Below are 4784 nucleotides of genomic sequence, written 5' to 3'. Positions count from 1 at the left end.
TAGAAACAAGTTTCCTTGTACTGATTATGCGATGCATGATTTATTGTGTCAGATCCTAACAACATTGCATCTATCCAGGATTAGCAAATGCTGAGAGATGAATTTCTAGTGCAACTTCAGAAATCTTTCTTTGCCTCATTCAGATCTCTTTGTGTTCCTCTGTTATGGTCTCATCAGAGCTAGCAACAAAGTACCCCACAGTGATTAATTCCCCATCCCAGTGGAAAGAAAAATTGGAAAAAGTAACACTTACGGTTTGAGATAAGAACAGTGTAATAATGGAAACAAAATAAAATAATAATTATTTTAATATTATTATTAATAATAAATAATGTAATGAAAAGGAGAGAGGAATAAAACCCATGAAAAACAAGTGATACACAGTACAGTTGCTCACCATCCACTGACTAATGCCCAGCCCATCCCTGTGATCACTGGCTCCTGGGAAATTCTCCTGGCTTACATACTGGGCACGATGTCCTATGGTATAGAATATGGCAGTCAGCCATCCTGGCCATGCTCCCTCCAAGCTTTTTGTGCAATTCCTCACTGGCAGAGCACAGGAAACTGAAAATCCTTGATTTAAAGTAAGCACTACTTAGCAACAACCAAAACATCAGCATGTTATCAACATTATTCTCATAATAAATTCAAAACACCCCACTATACCAGCTGCTGGAAAAAAGTTAACTCTATCCCAGTCCAAACCTCAAATTAAATACACTGGTAGAAAACAACTTTGACTTGCCATGTAAAGAATTCCTAACAAGTATAGCCCCTTTTTGCTTGGTGCTTTTGGTGAAAGGATGTATTGTGAAATAAAGGCCAAGTGGCAATAAATCAGTGCTTTCAGTTATTTTTCATGTACTTCACATGGGATCTATGGCCCACACTGAAATCTAAAGAGTCTAAACTACCAACTAGAGTGCAAATATATGTATTCTAATGTTCAGAACAGAGTACCATGGTGTTTCTGTGGTATGTTTGAATGCCACTTTCAGAAACCATTTCACCTATCAATCACCTAAGGGCAGTCATGGCTTATAGCTGAAAATTTCTGCCCTTATGCACTTGCACACCAGGTCCCTTTCCAGGACCTCCGCCTCTTCTGTACAGCTGCAGCAAAGCTGACTTACTGTAAACAGAGGCTGAAACTGTTCCTCTGAGAAGGTCCCAACGTATTGGACAAACTTTGGATTATCTGCCTTAAAATATTGAAGTTCTTAGAGCACACAGGTTCTAATCAAATCACAAGTTATGGTATTTTTCCTTCTATTTCACATAGTAGAAGTGTGACTGTGACTATCCTGGATTTCTTGTTTGATAGCTCAAAAAAGCAATTTATTGTTGCCAATACTTCGAAGTAATTGGGAAAAGCAGCTTAGATTGGAAGGAACTGGAGAATGGGTGTGTGACTCAAGAGTGGATTTGGATCTCAAATTTCAAGGGAGAATGTTTTTAAGGGAAAAATGATTACTTCAATTAATCAAAAGTAATTAAAACATGTTGTCCTTCCTCCTAAGAGAAAGTTATTTATATATGAACTAAGTTGTCCTGTACTTGCAAATTATTTCACTGCCTGACAGATACACTTGACCAAAACTGAAAACAAAAATAGGCTTCTTGCCTCAGTTTCTTCCTAAATGTCACTGCATAATGTGATCTGCTATATGCTAGCAAGAGTGTACATCATAGTAACAAACTCGCTTTTTAAGTACCATCTGGAATGCATGTGTCTGAGCAGAGCCGGAGGAGAAATCCAGCAAAGTACGGAGCACCGCATACAAATCAGCGCTTGTGGCAGCTCTTGAGAAACAGAAAATGGGGACAGGAAGATCAGTTACACTGTCTGTTTCAGGCCAGGGCATTCAGGGCACTTTCCAAGCAGGGTTAAAAAAAACCCCAATACTACCAAAAAACACTAGTAATGGAGAATTTTTTTTTTTTTTTTTTTTTTTTAAGAATAGACCTTCATGAGAACCTAAGTGCAAAAGGTTGAAAAGTATTTGACTTAATCGCAAACATTTGAAAGAGCCATGCAGTAATTTAATGTATTATTAATAACGAAGAAAACTTATTTATGGTGTTTTAAAATTGAAAGGTCAGTGGCTGGAACTCAACGGACATGAGTTCCAACACACACTGTATTTTGATCTTCCTTATTTACTGTACTGTAATTACTTCAGTTTTTAGCAGAATATCTGAAAATTATGGTGAAGCTAAATTCCAATTTGTTAATGAGGTGTATTTATCTCCACAGCACAAATAAAACATTTTTTTATCAGGCAATTAATCTTAATTTTAGACCATGAAAATGAATTGTCTTGATTTTTAATTTTGATGGAAGAAAGCATTCTTCTGAGATGATACAGGAAAATATCAAACTGAATAGACGTTGGAAAAAATAAATAATATTAAATTAGATGGCATCATTTTAAAACACATTCAAGAATAAATTAGAGGACAAGATTACTGACTGATCTTTGCAGTAGTCACATACTGCCATGAGAAACAGATGTGATAACAATTCAAATCCTTCAGATTTAAACTGAGCCAAATTTAGACTATAAACTCTCTGGGATTTGCATATATTTGCTTCTTTGAAGTATGTACATTTAAAGCCCTATTATAACAAAGAATGGAAAAACTGGAAACTAAACTTCGGAAAAACTGAAAACTTACTACAGAGAGTCATCTGGAAAAGACTGGACCTATATATAAGCTTAATGCTTTTAACTCCATGGTAGGTATTACCAAAATTTTAACTAGAACTTCCTAGTTTTGTTCTCAAAAAGAATGCCTTTTATAGAAAGAATTGCTTGCTCAAACAGTAGAGAGCATGAGAAAAACAACGGACACATTTTTATTATTTTATTTCTTAAAATGTGCAACTATTAAGGAACTGGTAGTGACAACTAAAGAAAAAATAATAATAATTCCTTCCCATTGTTAATTTCTGCTCAGTCAATGCCAATATGATGTAGGGCTTCTAAAAAGCTAACTGGCACATACTAGCCCATAGTCCCTAGAAAGGCAATTTTGAGCAATCCTCAGTGTGTGCTGAGCCAGAGAAGAGGATTTCATACTAAAATGGACACAACAGAGGCAAGCAGTAGGGCAATAGCCAGAGCCAGGCTGTGCAGTGGATACTTCAGCAGAACACTGTTGCTTCAAGTTTGCCTGCTTTTCACTGTTTGCATTTTGTTCTCACGCAGCTTCAAGTAAACTATGTATGTTTTTAGAAAATTATCTTTGTTTTCATACTTCTCCTCTCTAGGAGGAGAAAGATAATTGATGGTGATGTTCACCAACGAGGTCGAAGAGGTGGCTACCTGTGTAGCCAATCTTGGCCTGTCTGTAAAACTGTATATAATATAGAGTCAGAAAAATAAAGTAGAAGCTTTCCTGCTTGACCTCCTGCTGGCCTGCTTCGTCCTTTCGTGCTCCTAACAGCAGCCGCAAGCGTGACCCTCTGTCACAGAACACGGCTCAGGGTGTGGAGCTCTGAGGTTTCCAACTCACTGTGCTGGTGCGGCTTTTCTCCCCTACTGGGGAGTGGCTATTTCCTATAGCAGCAAATGATGCAGCTTTGCTGGTCCACACTTTTGGTGGACTTTGATGCAATCCAGTGTATCAGCAAGTATCTTATCAGCAAGCCAATGGTCGATGGCCTGGGCACTCCCCGGTTCAAAGCCCAGACCTCTAACTCCATATGGAGATACAGGAGAGGAGTGATACAGCAAATGTTTTCTTGCAGATGAAAACCCTTGAAATATCACTACACCTGGCAGGAATCCATGTAGGACACACAGAGAATCAATGTTTATTCTCAATAAAGCTTCTAGATAGACATTAGGAATGAAAATGAGTGCAGAAATCTTCAAAACTGAATTGAAGGGAAGACAATCAGGAGACTGAACATGCATGATTTTACATATTATTTGCTGACGTTATCATCCCCTAAGATGTATTATCTGAGTGTCACAAACAGCAGTAATGCTCCTTAAACCCTCAGTCGGCAGATTTTCTGGGTATTCTGACATTATCTGTGTAAACTGATGATCCATTGCACTAGAAGTATTGTTTCAGAGGGTATTTTAACGAGGCTTTTGAATTTTTTGTCTCTTTGGGCCAAAGGCTGTTTGGTTTTCATCCAGAATTGTATGTACTCAGCATCAGACTTCCTAGTGCCTGACAGAGACCAGAAAAATCCCTGTTCCCCAAAGCAGTTCTTGTTTTCCCTTTCCAATGCTTTTACCTACTGATTAACTCCTTCTGTTTAGTCCTATTGTAGCCATACTTCCCTCTCCATTTTACCATATGTGGCCATCATAAATTGGTAAATTAGGACCAAGAAAACCTTTCTATATACAGTCGAAATCAAAGTGGTCCAAACAGAGTTGTTCCCCATGCCAACAAACTACCCCACAGCACAAAACACCTGCAGCACCGCGGCAGCAGGAGGGAGCTGCAGATATCAGAAAGACCTCACGGGGAGCAGGCTGTGAAAGAAGAGAACGATTGTTTCGCACGTTTTAACCCGAGCTAACGAAGAGCGAAGAACGCAGAGCGCAGTCAGGCGGAACCTAAGCCAGCGGCCCGCACAGCCCGGACACTCGCCATGGCTACCGCGCACGCGCACCTCTCCGCCGAGGCCCCGCCCCCCGCGGGACCCGCGGGACCCGCGCGCCGCTGTCACTCAGCGGCCGTTCGTCACCTCCGCGGCTCTGCCCCGCCTCCCGGGGCCGCGCGCATGCGCATTGGTGGGGCCGGGACCGGGGGGG

This window comes from Sylvia atricapilla, chromosome 1, assembly GCF_009819655.1.
Source record: "Sylvia atricapilla isolate bSylAtr1 chromosome 1, bSylAtr1.pri, whole genome shotgun sequence".
Classification (NCBI taxonomy): Eukaryota; Metazoa; Chordata; class Aves; order Passeriformes; family Sylviidae; genus Sylvia; species Sylvia atricapilla.
The sequence above is the reverse complement of the archived record's forward strand: the minus strand, read 5'-3'. Positions refer to the sequence as shown.